We start from the raw sequence: 14,966 nt of genomic DNA, 5'->3' as shown, positions 1-14,966 counted from the left end.
GGTGCCAGGACCCTGGCCTGAGAGCAGGAGCCAGAGCTGGAAGGGCACTGGGCCTGGCCAGGTCCTTACAGGGAGAACTCGGGCTCCTGGGTCAGCCTCCCGGGTGGGAGCCAGGAGAGCAGTCCCACGTGGGAGACCGAGGCCGAGGGTCTAACTAGGCAGACCCAGCAAGGCAAGCCAGTGGTGGACCACAGGCCTGGGGGGCTGCCCTCACAAACAGGTTTGGAGATCAGAGCCGTGCGTGCCCATAAGATTGAGAATTACTGGCCCATCAGAATTCCAGGGAACCTGTGGTTTTTTTGGAAAGTTCATGTGCTTAACCCCTGTGCCCAGAATCTTTAGGTTATGGGGTCCTGGAACATGTATTATTAAGAGCTCTCCTTTAAATGTTAGTGCACAGCTCGTGTTGAGACCCCCTGCCTCGGGCAGCAGTGGGGTCCAGAGGCTGCTCTGTGGGTACAGACGGAAGCCGGGCCCAGATGGACAGTGAGAGAACAACAAAGTGGGGAGTGCCTTACCCAAGCCAGGCCACCCCTTCTTAAATCCCTGATTCACAGAGCAGTGGTCCTCACGTTTTCTTGGTCTCTGCAGATGTATCATCTCCTCTGTTCCTAGCTGAACAGTATGCTTTCAGCCCATCACGGATCAAGCCTTCCCATGCTCTTTTGTCCTCGTGCAAGACACTCTTGTTTCTCCTTTAAGATCATCTCCGGAGTCACCTTCTGTTGCTTTGGGGGTGGTGTCTTGACCCCCTGCTCCCTGTATGCACCTCAGCTGGGGTACTCCTCACTTCAACAGCTGTCTGCTTGTTTCTGGAATGAGACTGGGGTTCTGGAGGTCTAAGTATTGGTTTCTGATTCATCTTTGAGTTCCTGGCTCGTTAAGAGCTTCGTAACCAAAGCTTATGGAATGAATGTTTTAATGAAATGGCAAAAGGCATTTTAAACTCCCTCCCCTCTTTGCCACCGTCTCCCTGTTCATCAGAATTATTCATCCGCTCACACCCAGCAAAGGCGGCTGTAGCTGGGCCTGAGAAACCAGCCCCAGGCGGCCTCCAGTACGCTCCTGAAAACCACTAAGATAAACACAGAATGCACTCTCGCCGAACTCCGAGAAGGAAAGGCCTTCAAAGGTCATAGGGTCCAGAGGCTCTCAACCCGGGCTGCACATTAGAATCATCTGGGGAGCTTTTAGAAAATGCTCGTGCCCAGCACCCACCCCCAGAGATTTTGGTTCAGCTGGTCTGGGGTGGGACCCATGCTTGGGTGGAATTTTCTTAAATCTCCACATGGGCTTCTAATGTACAGCCAAGTTTGTGAACCACTGCACTAGGCCAGAGCTCCTCGCTGAATGTTTGAATGAAAGGATTAAAAAGGTCTCTGAGCGAGTTGATGGCTCCCCAAAAGCCCATAGGCTGGTGGTAAGTTCGCCAGCAGTGACCGCTGGATTCCCCAAGCCCCTCCATCATCCAGTCCTGTCATTCTTGATGACAGACTCGGCCTTGATCATTCCTCCTGCCCAGGGACCAGAAGCCAACTCTGAACAGAATCTAATTTCAAACTGATGAGTGGCACGTAAGAAGACCAGGTATGATGGGCTCTGAATTATGGCCTCCCTTTTTCAAGCCATGTATTTGAATATTAATTTGCTAGGGCTGCTGTCACAAAGTGCCACAAACTGGTTGGCTTAAACAACAGAAATTTATTGTGTCACAGTTCTGGAGACTAGAAGTCTGAAACCAAGGTGTGAGCAAGGTTGGTTCCTTCTGAGGCTGTGAGGGAAGGATCTGTCCCAGGCTTCTCTCCTTGGCTTCTAGATGCTGTCTTCTCCCTGTGTCTCTTCACATCTTCTTCCCTCTGTGTGTGTCTGTGTCTAAATTTCCCTCGTTTAGAAGGATACCAGTCATACTGGATTAGGACCCACTCCAATGACCTCATGTTAACTTGATTCCCTCTGGAAAGATCCTGTCTCTAAATAAAGTCATATCCTGAGCTTCTGGGAGTTAAGACTTCAACATATCTTTTGGAGGGACATCCCACTCAACCTCTAACTACTGCTCTCCAAGCTTTCCACCTTAGCTGCAGCTTTTAATGGGTAGAACCAATAGTATAGTTTTTTCTTTACATCTGTTCCCACCCTCAGATTGCTCAGAGCACAAAGCCTAGGACTGGTTGCTTCTCAGCATTCAGCACTAACTTGCCAAGGGACTGACATCTGGTCCCCTGGTTCTGGGTACACTTGGAGGATAAAGGTTTACATTCAGGCTCCCCCAGAGATGGACATATTTCCTGATAGTGGCAGGGGCAGCTGAGAGGCTGGAAGGAGAGGTGAGCTATGAGGGGTGGGCCTCCTTGTCCCAGGTAAAGGCTGGAGTCAGGTGCTGGTGTAAAACATCAGTCTGAGTGGATGCGTGAAAACTCTCTGGATGGAGGGCCTGTGTTGGTGGTGGTACTGCTTTGGAATGTACATACGTTAGCATTGGTGAGTGGTGAGGGAGTGATGAGGGTATAGACAGGAAGCGTGTTTCATGGCTTTGCAGGTCATACATCAGCTGCTCACTCCTGAGGTTCTTTTTTTGGATTTAAAATTTTTTTTAATTTTTAAAAAAATTTTATTGAAGTATAGTTGATTTACAATGTGATTCAGTTATATACATGTGTATATATATTCTTTTTCAAATTCTTTTCCATTATAGGTTATTACAAGATGTTGAATATAGTTTCCTGTGCTGTACAGTAGGTCCTTGTTGTTAATCTGTTTTATATATAGTAGTGTGTATCTGTTCATCCCAAACTCCTAATTTATCCCTCTCCCCACCCCATTCCCATCCAACGTCAATGTCAATGGATATTGACATTGGTACATTACTGTTAACTAGATTACAGACTTTATTCAGTTCTCACCATTTTTAACGTACCCTCATGGGAGGGGGGTGTGTGTGTGTGTGTGTGCGTGCGTGCGCGCATGCGTTTGTGCACTTCTATGAAGTTTTATCCCATGTAGAGATTTATGTAACTACCCCAACAGTCACGATACAGAACATGTTTTTGAAACCTGGTTGTGAGGCACATAGCGTAGTGAATTACTTGTCAGTTGTTCCATTAACCAGAGCACTGTCCATCAGCCTCAGGGCTGGAGGTAGTGATTTGACTTGTCCAGAGGCCTTGTAGCACTTGGACTCCAGTGCTAGGTGTGGTCGCCATTTACAAGGTCCATTCTGGCCCTGGAGCCCCACAGCAGGAGTCTTGGCTGGCGAAAGTGCTCGCAGTCTGTAGGCACAGCACCCTGTGTCCAGGGCCTGAGATCAGAGTGTTTCTCTGGGCTGGGTAGGGGGAGTAAAGCAAGAGAGAGGCAGGGAATGAGGGCAGCAGCCAGCTGCCTGGGGTGTTCAGGCCTCAGGGGGTGAGGGGCCAGGTAGAGACTAGAGAGATGCCTGGGCAGACATGGTGCGGGTTGTAGGGGAAAGTCATAGTAGCTTGGTGAGCATGGGGGTACCTGGGGGCATCCTTCCATGAGCCCCTGAACAGACTGTGCTGAGTACTTCCTCTGCTGGGCGTGGCTTCTAGATGGAGGATGGGAATGTTAGTTGCTTTGCTGCCATTGCTGTCATGAGGTCATGGTAGAAGAGAAGATACTTGATACAAATTCCAGAGCACACTCAAAGGTGGTAACTTTTTCCCCAAGCCAGTCATGTGTTTATTGTATCTTTGGCACTTCCCAGTTACAGGACATCTGATTAGGTGGAACACTCCATTCTCCAACCATGCAGCATAACAGTGCTCACTGTGTCTGGGTGTATGTTTTCAGCTAGCCATTTGGGGATATTGGCGCACATGTGTCTATTTTATTTTTTGTTTGCTGGTTTTTCCAGTTTCTTTGGTTAAGGTTTTCAGCCAAGTACTTAACCTTTATAGTCAAGAGATGGCACCCTGCTCCATCCCTGCAGACACAACCCCCGCTGGATGATTCCAGCATCATGGGGCTGCCTGGTGGTAAGAGCTAGTGCATGGTGCCAGACCACCTCCTGAGAGCAAGTGCTGGGACGCCAGACGGAAGATGCCGAGAAGGAGGGAGAGGGAAGTCTGGTTCAGACAGGCAGGCCCCACGCAGGCCCTGAGGGGGCTCCAGGAACCCAGGTGGAGGTGGGACCAGCACAGTGCCAGGGAACTGGGGGGGGCCTCGGTGCTGCCAGCCTAAGCACCAGCTGCTGACTGGCAAAGCTGGGGTTTAGACGGAACCTGGGAGCTGCAGCCCCATGCAGGTTGTCAGAGGAAGGCCGCAAATGCATGTGGAAATATAATCTTTGAAACCAAACTTAGGGCAAGAGACCAAGGTTGCTACCATCCCAGGAAGGAAATCTGATTGAGATGATGTCCCGCCTCCATTGCCTTCATTCAACTCACCTGCCCAATATTATCAGTTCCATTTTCCAAAACACCATCATCTTGTACCTTCATTTCTAGGAAAGCAGCAATTGCTCCCTTTCCCTTCCACGTCTGACCTCACCCCATCGTGTCAACCTTACTTCTAACCAGTCCCGTCATTCAACAGTCTCTGAACCCCGCCCCTTCCCCACACTTGGGGTGTCTCTGCTTCCCTTCTAGACTCCGTCCCGTAACATTCTGTCCCTTTTCTGACAACACTGGCTTTGATGAGCTGAACTCCAGGTTAGCCCGCTGTCATATTTTCTCCTATGTACCTCACAATCAAACACAATTGGTTTCTGATATAATGGTATTTTTATTGTCAACTTCTGTATGTTACTTATGTCTGTGTGATTAGTGAATAAAACAAAGCATACTGTGTTGTTCCCTAATTGTTGCCATATGTAGGCCTTGTCTCCTAACTAGGGGGAGGGCAGGGAGCCTGTGCTATATATTTTGTCCACCTTGGGCACCCCATGTGGCCATGTACATGTTCCATCAGTAGTTTGCTGAGTGATGGATACAGCCAGTCCCCATCATGAAGTGCCTGAGAGCTCTGGTCTGGGTCCTTATTCTTCAGGCTTTAACAAAGCAAACTGGGATTTATAACTACTGGCTCCCTGTTTTAGTAGTCATTAGCCTGGCATGCAAGGGGCTGGCAATCAGGATATTTTAAGGAATGGTTAGGTCTTATTTGAGTGTGAGATAGTCAGCTAAACTCCTTTTGAGATAACCGTGAAAGATCAGAATTGGACAAAAGAACAATATTTTCTTGGAGTTAAAAGTTGATGTAGCTGAAACCTGCTTTCTGCAAACTCAAGTCTAGAGCATGACAAGGTAGACTTGAAAGATAAGAATTTCAGAGGGAGGGAGATGAGATCCCAAGGGCCAACAGTTTGCTAACTCTCTGGAATGGCTCCCTCTGCCCAGTGAGTGGCGATGTCCACACCGCCTTCCCTTCGGTGTGGAGAGCTGACTTCGTTCTGCTGCGTCGTCTTAGGGTTGGGGCGGAGACCATGTGTTCCCTACGTGGGCTTCATTTTCAGAAGCATCAAGTCTAGCATGTTTAACAAAGTAAGCAATCTCTGACTATAGAATGAAGTCAGTTTGTTGCGGGGGAAGTCATGTATATTTATCAGAAGGATAGGGGAGTTCCCTGATGGTCCAGTGGTTAGGACTCGGCGCTTTCACTGCCGGGGTCCGGGTTCAATCCCTAGTCAGGGAACTAGCATCCTGCAAGCCGTGCAGTGCAGCTGGAGAAAAAAAAAAAAAAAGGAAATCGAGCCATATAGAAAATTGAGATATTAAAAACTTTGAGGAGCAAATAACTCTGCTCCTGGTTTGGAGTGCTGGTTGTTCCAGCTACCACCAAACTCTGTTCGAAAAACACGCCAGAATTTCCAATTATAGCCAGTAGCTCCTCCTTGGTTACTTTGCCACCACCTTCCTGTTGCTGTTCAGACTTCCCTTATCATGAACGGAGAGAGTTCTCTCTGATTCTTCTCACCTCTCTGTCTGCTAACTGGAGCAGACAGATCTTAGTACTGCACATCTCAAGAAAGAAACATGGCGCCTGGGAAACTCACCCAGCGTGGAGTTTTGAAAATTAGTTTTGCCCGTCTGCCCAGGAAGCCAGCGCACAGTAGGTGTGACGGTCTCGTTCCCTGACGGGACCCTCAACAGGAGGACATGCAGGCAACCTGTGGACAGAGAATTCCCTGGGGTTTTCCTGTCCAAGAGCATTTCAGAAAATGCACACCTTGAAGTTAGTTTTGTTTCCATTTGCCGAAAGAATAGTGAGGCAGTTGGGTTTTCAGACCTTGGGGGGAAGGATTGTGTCAGAGTGATGTGGGGCAGGGGGTGGGGAGCTGGGATTCTGTTTTAAAATGCAGCTGCCTGGACTTTGCCCCTGGATGTTCTGATTCAGATAGGCCGGGACTGGGCATCTGGAGGACTCCTAGGGTGATTGTGACGACAGGGACGCCCGGAAGCCTTGTGGTGTGTGCTCCCGACTCACAGGGCCTGACGGTAGACTTGAATGAGAAGCTGTGTCTCCTTTAGGAACCTTCACTGCTTCTGTCGTGGGTCACTATCAGGAGTTCAGGCCTCACTGTATGAAACTGCCCTTCTTACAGTTCAGAAATAGTTGATGATCAGCAATTCCCTATGATTGGACTGAGAGAAAGCCCACAAAATGAGGCCTACCTGGGCTTGGAGCCAAGCATCTCCCATCTGCTAGCCTCCAAGCTTTGGCCAAGTCATTTGGCCTTTCCGGGTCTCTGACTTATCACCTGTAGGATGGGGACTGTAACATCACCTTTGCCAGGTTATTGTAAAGGGTAGAGACCACGCATGCCGAGGGTCTCTGGTACACAGTAGCTCTGTTTTTACCCTCTTGGCATAACTTTCCCCACTTCTTGCTCTGAAACACATCCTTTACTACTGCTTGGGTCCTGGTGGTACCCTGGGGAGACCATTGGTCAGTCTTCACTACTCCCGTGTGTTCTCCTGGACTATCCAATGAGGCGGGTCATGCCATCCCGCAAGGCCTGTTGGAAATGTCTCCTGATGTTGCCTCCAGAAGGCAGATTCCAGTTATGTCTCCACCACAAGTGCCCTCGTGGTGCTTCCTACCCCAAGTCATGCTCAGCTGACTGTCCAGCTTGGTGTACCCAACAGCAGTGTATGACAGGCACCAGGAAATGATGTGGAGGTGATGAGCCGATGTTGAGGTAACAGTGAGGTGATAGTCAGTCCTTCTCTCACTCCAGGTAGAAGCCGGCATTCTTCCTACCTGAGCTGACCTCCCATGACCCCTCTGGCTCCGCCCCCTCACAGACCTTGTGCCATCCATACTTCTCGTTCCCCTCTGGGCTCTCTCTTGTCTCAGGCCCTTTCCACTTGCTCTGTGTACCCTTCACCTAGAATATTCTTCCCTATAACTGCGTGGCTCACTCCCCCCCCCTTCTTTCGTTTAATTGTCACCTCCTTGGTTTCCTGGCCACCCTGTTTCAAACCGCAGCCCTCTTGCTCCCCCTCCCCAGGTTTATTTCACTCCATGACACTCACCACCACCATCTGTCACCGTCCCTCTCCTCTCACTAGCATGTCAGCCCCACAAGGGCACATCCGCTGCTGTATCTTGGCACCAGAGCAGTGCTGAGCACACAGTAGGTGCCCAATAAACGGTTTTCAATAAATGAATAAGTGGTCACAGTATTTTAAAAGATCCAAATCTGCCTCCTTTCCCCACACAAACCTTGCTTCCAGAGAAAAATTAAAGTCATCTAATAAGTCTTCCTTTCCAAAGGAAAACGAAGACAACAGGGTGATATCCCCAGCTCTTTCTACTCAGGGTCAGCAGAGGGGCCTCATCCAGGGCCTGATTGAGACGATTCGCTCTGAGCTTCTGCACAATCAGGGACCTGCACTGAGATGCTGAGATGCGGGGAGATGAGACATCCTGACAGCGGCCAGGTTTTGGCTGACAGCCTGACAGCGAGCACTGGGGGCCCGAGACAGAAACCCAAAAAGGGCACCGTGCGGGGATATTGAGAAGCACTTTGGTGGGGGGCACGTTATTTTAATTGTAGCGCATGGTGCCCATGGATTGATCATTGAAACAGTGACCTTGAAATCTTAGTGAAGATTAAGTTGAATCAAATATACCCTGTGTATGAAGATAGAGGGATAGCAAATATACGTAGAAAAACTCCCGTCAAGCTAGTTTTTAAAGTAACATCTTTACTGAGACAGAATTCCCATATCATAAAATTCATCCTTTTAAAGGGTACATTTCAGTGGTTTTTATTTTTATTTTATTTAATTTATATTTTTATAAATTTATTTGTTTATTTTTGGCTGCGTTGGGTCTTTGTTGCTGCACGCAGGCTTTCTCTAGTTGAGGTGAGCGGGGGCTACTCTTCACTGTGGTGCGTGGGCTTCTCATTGCAGTGGCTTCCCTTGTTGCGGAGCATAAGCTCCAGGTGCACGGGCTTCAGTAGTTGCAGCACGCGGGCTCAGTAGTTGTGGATTGCTTAGTTGCTCCAGGCATGTGGGATCTTCCTGTACCAGGGCCCAAACCCGTGTCCCGTGCATTGGCAGGCAGATTCTTAACCACTGCGCCACTAGGGAAGTCCCGTGGTTTTTAGTATATTCACAGAGTTGTGCAACCATCACTGCTACTTAAATTTGGGACCTTTTTCATCACCCCATAAGCAGTCACTCTCCATCCTCCCTTCCACCCAGCCCTTGGCAAATATCTTCCTCTATGTTCTGGATGTTTCATATAAATGGAATCAGGCAACATATGATCTCTTGCATCTTGCTGCTTTAATTTAGCCTAACGTTCTTAAGGTTCATCTGTGTTGTAGCATGCAACAGCACTTTATTCCTTTTTATGGCTGAATAATATTCCATTGTATGGATATGTCATGTTTGGTTTATCCCTTCATCCATTGATGGGCATGTGGAATCTTTCTACTTTTTGGCTACCACTGAACCATGCTGAAATGTCATGAAAGGCTTGATGCCAATGGGGTTTCCTTGCTCCTAAACTGGAGGTGATGTGGCCCACCTCCCAGGTGGGTGTGAGGATCTGCAAAGCTGTAGACATCTCATCTAGCTGGTTTGTTGTCCACTCTGAAAGTGGACCTTTCTCCCTTCTGTGGCTTTTCTGTGCTGGTGTATGATGTGTGAGATTATCAAAGTGTTCCTCTTCTTTGACCTGTGAGTCAAATTTGAACTCAGTACCCCCACCCCCACCCCCACCCCTCCCTCCAATCTCCACTCCCGCCCACCTGGTTTCTCCACAGTCAGCTCCGAGGGCATCCAGCCCTCCCCAGCTGTGCCCTCCCCAGCTGTATCCCCCCCAGCTGTGCCCTCCCCCCACATGTGCCCTCCGCAGCTGTGCCCTCCCCTGCTGTATCCCCCCCAGATGTGCTCTCCCCCCACATGTGCCCTCTGCAGCTGTGCCCTCCCCAGCTGTATCCCCCCCAGATGTGCCCTCCCCCCACATGTGCCCTCCGCAGCTGTGCCCTCCCCAGCTGTATCCCCCCCAGATGTGCCCTCCCCCCACATGTGCCCTCTGCAGCTGTGCCCTCCCCAGCTGTATCCCCCCAGATGTGCCCTCCCCCCACATGTGCCCTCTGCAGCTGTGCCCTCCCCAGCTGTATCCCCCCCAGATGTGCCCTCCCCCCACATGTGCCCTCTGCAGCTGTGCCCTCCCCTGCTGTATCCCCCCCAGATGTGCCCTCCCCCCACATGTGCCCTCCGCAGCTGTGCCCTCCCCAGCTGTATCCCCCCCAGATGTGCCCTCCCCCCACATGTGCCCTCTGCAGCTGTGCCCTCCCCTGCTGTATCCCCCCCAGATGTGCCCTCCCCCCACATGTGCCCTCCCCAGCTGTGCCCTCCCCTGCTGTATCCCCCCCAGATGTGCCCTCCCCCCACATGTGCCCTCTGCAGCTGTGCCCTCCCCAGCTGTATCTCCCCCCACATGTGCCCTCCCCCCACATGTGCCCTCTGCAGCTGTGCCTTCCCCAGCTGTATCCCCCCAGATGTGCCCTCCCCCCACATGTGCCCTCCGCAGCTGTGCCCTCCCCAGCTGTATCCCCCCCAGATGTGCCCTCCCCCCACATGTGCCCTCCCCAGCTGTATCCCCCCCAGATGTGCCCTCCCCCCACATGTGCCCTCTGCAGCTGTGCCCTCCCCAGCTGTATCCCCCCCAGATGTGCCCTCCCCCCACATGTGCCCTCCCCAGCTGTGCCCTCCCCAGCTGTATCCCCCCCAGATGTGCCCTCCCCCCAGATGTGCCCTCCCCCCACATGTGCCCTCCCCAGCTGTATCCCCCCCAGATGTGCCCTCCCCCCACATGTGCCCTCTGCAGCTGTGCCCTCCCCAGCTGTATCCCCCCCACATGTGCCCTCCCCCCACATGTGCCCTCCCCAGCTGTATCCCCCCCAGATGGGCATCCTGGACATCTTCCACAGACACTGCAGGTGCCTGTGAAACCCGCCTCTCCTCCTCAGGACCATTATACTAAGCCAGCCCCGCAGGCCTTTTTGACATTACTACCTCAAACTGTTACCTATGTTTAAGTGTATGTTTTCTTGTTACTATGTATGGTTTTTTTCCTTTGATGTTTTTCTTGCCTCATGACCTCAACCAAACCAAACTGCAACACGGCCAGACAGTGTCTCGTAACGTCCTGTCCCCGGGCCCCCCAGGTGCAGCTCACAGCGAGTTCTCTGAATGCTGGCTGGTTGGGTGTCTGGGAGTTTCGAGCCCTTTGCCATGTAACTGGAGAGGACGGAAGGGTGAATGGAGGCACCTGCTCAGCTGTACAATGGTCTTGGAGGCGGGATCAGGTTTAAATCATTGTGAATCCTGTTTTAACCTCCCATTGTTGATTCCTGAAAGTGCATGGCTGAACTAGCTGAAAAGTAACCCGAATTTTGGTCAAAACTTTGAACCATGGGTTTTCTTGGTGACCAAGCCCATCTGTGCAAATTCTACAGAACAGCAACTGCTGCCCAGCCACCGTTCGGCAGGACCTTTGATAACTCCCGTTCCCTTCTCTGCTGGCCACAGACTTGAGCATTTAGTTAGGCTTGGGGGGCAGGGGGTGACTCGAGATAACCGCATCCATAACAACGAGGTCCGCCCGTTCTTTGTCCACTCCCGTTCTGTTCTCCAGAAGGATCAGGTAATCCACATTAGCGGGTATCTTAGTTTCTTCACTACCTCTCTGTTGCCTGCGTTCATTGTCTGCTGAGATAATAGTGAACAGAGAAAGAAGAAAGTTAAAATAGGAAGCTGGGAAGGGCAGGAAGAGAATCTGTAGGCCCGGTAAACAAAAGTTGGCTGTAACACGAGCCAGCATGTGGAAGTGTGACCAAGTACTTCTGACTATCTGGGCGCAGACCCTCTGCGCTTTCATTTTGGTTGGCTCGTCTCCCGTCTCTCTGTTACCAGGCATGTTTAGGTCAGCTGTTTTTGGGAACGGGGAGGTGGGGAGCTGTTGTTTCTGAAGAAAAGGAAAGATGATCAGATGGATCTCTTAAAATCAGAGTTAGAGACTGGACAGTTAGATGGGGCAGTTCCAATGAAAACAGACTTCCTTCTGATGAAATATTTACCAGCTTTTGTAGGAAGCCGTCTCCTCTTTGCCGTGGTGAGAGGCACTCTGAACCTTTCCCCCTCATGGCAAGGGTGTAAAATCATGGTATTTGTCGGGTGTACTGGGTTCAATAAAAAGGCTGGAGCCAACCGATTTGCCTCAATTGCCTCGGACATACCCTAGCCCAGTGTGAGGCCACGGACCACCAACTGATCAGAAGCTCTGGTGTATCGGTCCAGGTCCTGGGAGATCTGGGTGTGGGGCTCTGACCCTCCTCAGACTGTGTGTTTACCTTGAAGCAGACGGTGATGAGATCTGAGATGTGCAGGTCCCTGAGCCCACCAGTTCCTGCAGGTAGATGATTATTCAGTACCTTCCTCCCCACACATCTGCATGGTCAGGAGACAAGGGTTTGGCAGTTACTTCCGCTGTTGGACAGCTCCATTTCCAGGGGAATATCTTCCTTGTATTCAGCTATTATCTTCTCCATTCCTCGCTCTAGAGTCCCCCAGGGTAGGTCTCACCCTCCTCTGTATCCCCGGCTATTGGGCCGTGGTATCTCAGGGTAACTGGTCCTCACGTGGGCTGTGCCCTTCTCATCCCTCACCATCCTGTCAAATATGGTTTTCTGCAAGTTATCTGTTCCAAAGGAAGATCAGTGGATCCTGGAAGCCTGGTGTGTGTGTGTGTGTGTGTGTGTGTGTGTGTGTGTGTGTGTGTGTGTGGTCGATATCCACCACATTATAGAAGAAAGAAAAAGGATGATAATCCCGTCACCTAACAAACCTGTTTTCATTTGAGTATTTCCTTTGTCTTTAGTCTGATGAATCCAATTATATAGTTATAATCAGAGTACAGTATACAAAGTTTTGATGGTTTCTTCGTTCACTGTGCAATAATTTCCCCCACAATTCTAGGCATCGTAAGACAAAGACTAAAGAACACAAATATTTTGCGGCTCCAGTGAGCATTGGGATGGGTGCACCTCGTTCAGTGGAACAGATACAGAATTGTGACAGTGGCTAGACAGCAGATCAGTGATGTCGTGGGTCCCTGCCCCTGAGAGGAAGCAGGGGACCTGGAGGGGAGGGGAAGGAATGCGGTGTGAGGTAGGGTCACGTTCTGGGCTCCCAGGAACATCTCCATACGTAGGACAGTGAGCTCTTTAGAGAGGAAAGGAGTAAGTTTTGGAACCGTCTTAACCTTTTAGAAGAGGAAAGAAAACAGTGCCCTTTTTACGTACTTTTCAGAATTTCCTGTGTTTCATGGTAGCTGGTTACTGTTTTGGCTTCCTTTCATGGTAGTAAACACAGTCTGTTTTGTTGAGCAATTTCCTTCCTCCTCAAATACCATCCCTGATCAATTCTACCTTTCCCTGAGTCATACATTCACAAGTCTCTTTGCTTCACCTCTCTCCCCTTAATTCATTTATTGAGCCCCTGCTGTGCACTCAGGGTTCCAGAAGGAGCCGTGGTGGGTGTTGAGGAAGAAGGGGCAGCCTTGTAGCAGAGTGGTAGATGCTGGAATCCCAGCATCCAGATGCTTCCACCCACCTTCCCAGGGGGCTCGCTCCCTTGAGGCTCAAAACTCTGACATTTAATGAGCTCTTCCTAGATAGTGATTTGTCCATTTTATAGATAGAGAAATCGAAGCTGAGTTAGTCGCTAAAGTCAGAGGTCGGCGTGGCCTCACTAAAGCCCTGGGCTTGGCTGCAGTTGCCACCTGTCCTGCCTGAGCTTTGAGAGCCACAGACACAGACAGTCAGGGCTGCATTTTTAAACACTGTTGTCTTGAGTGTGTCAAGTAAGGGGTCACTGTGGAGGTTCAGTCAGCCCTGCTGGGGTCTGTTCTGGGTGAGTGGAGCTTGGGTGGAGGAGACAGACAAGAAGAGGGCTCAGACACCGTTGAGCTGCATTCCCTCCAAAGCCACCTGTGTCCTACGGGCATTGTCTTCTTTTGCTCTGTGACAGCAAAAAGAGAGTAAGTCGCCTTTACCGCCATGTTAAAAATCAATAGAGCCACTCACCTTGAACTCAGAATGATGTTGACCTTTCGAATGAAATTGGGAACACCTGGAGTTTGTTTCCTACCAAGTGGTCACAGAACAGTTTCTGCTTTTCCTTGGAATGAAACACAGCCTGAGTGCAAGAGTACCGGTGCTCCAGTGCATCAGCATCGCCTGCTGGTTAACGCTCATTGCTGGGCACCACCCCAGAGATTCTCACGGGGGTGGGGCCCTGAGAATTTGCCTTTCTAACGAGGTCTCCCGAGATGCTCATGCTGCCACTGCTGGGACCTAACTCCGAGAACCTCTGTACTAGGGCACATCTCAGATTTGGGCCTCTGCTCCCATCTTCACCCCCCAAGACCCAACACAGTAGGTGTGGTAGAGAGCCACTGTCTAGAAGAGAATTTTATTTTCTTGCAGCATAGAGTAGTCAAGAGACTTTGGCTGAGTCCCGGAGCTGCCCCCTGGCCCGGCCGCCAGCCCCCTTCGTCCCTCCCCTGAGGCTGAGCCCCTCCATTTACATGCCACCCCGTGCAGGGGTTAGAATAGGGCTGAGTGAGCTGGTGCAGAGAGGGCCCCCGCTGCGATGTTGCTTTAGCTCCTCTTAGCACGTGAAATTTGACGAGCTAAGCATTTTCCGTGGTAAGTGCATAAAAAAGATTTATCCTTTTGTGAAAGAAAGAAATACAGCATTTCTCTTGAGTCATAACTGTTGTTAGATGCTGAATGAGGGAAGACAGTTAATGCTCTGTTCTTCTAGACAATTTTCTCTGACTTTTGCTCTCAGAAGATCTCTGGAGTTAATTTTTAATGGCTTCGCCTGTGTGCAGGAGTCTCGCTCTCCTGTGAAGGATGTCTCTGGTCAGGACGCAGCTCAGCAAGGCCCCGGAACAGCTCCAAATGGGCCAGGAGGGGCACAGGGGCACCAACTGGGGAGAGGGTCAGGAGACCTCCTTTGGGTCGGGGGAGCTGGGGGGAGGGCGGCAAGAGAGAAGATGCAGGGCTGGGAACCTGGTGTTGAGCCCCGAGGCTGCCGGTCAGCAGAGTGCTCTTTTTGGTTGACTTTGGGGCCACAGCGTGTAAGCCATGGGCCTCTCTGCCAGTAGGGTGTCCGCTTGCCTGGCGCTCAGCCATCTCGGCCTCACGGCCAAACCCAGCTCGTTACCATCCCCTCTCAAGTGTACTTGGAATTCCCATCCCAGCGAGTCTTCTGTTGTCCACATCGCCTTCCCCCTTGGTCCTCACAACAACGACTCCCCGACCCCCCGGATCCCTATTTGTGTTCGTGCCCTCTGCCGCCTCCTTAGATTGCTCTCGCACCTTGCCTAGACTATTACAGTAGTTTGCAGCCAGCCTCCCCTTTCTCACCCTCCCTTCCTGCCCTTCCCACCACTACCATATTGCCATCCTAGAACCT

The 14,966-nt window shown here is 50.8% G+C and overlaps 1 protein-coding gene across 2 annotated transcripts in view; it reads left to right on the top strand.

Annotated features, from left to right (window-relative positions):
• Positions 1–14,966, top strand: part of TCF7L1 (transcription factor 7 like 1) — a 160,449-nt gene that overhangs the window by 25,573 nt on the left and 119,910 nt on the right. The window lies entirely within an intron of this gene.

Source organism: Balaenoptera ricei, chromosome 13, assembly GCF_028023285.1.
Source record: "Balaenoptera ricei isolate mBalRic1 chromosome 13, mBalRic1.hap2, whole genome shotgun sequence".
NCBI classification, from domain to species: domain Eukaryota; kingdom Metazoa; phylum Chordata; class Mammalia; order Artiodactyla; family Balaenopteridae; genus Balaenoptera; species Balaenoptera ricei.
Note: the sequence above shows the minus strand (reverse complement) of the source record. Positions and strands in the feature narration are given on the sequence as shown.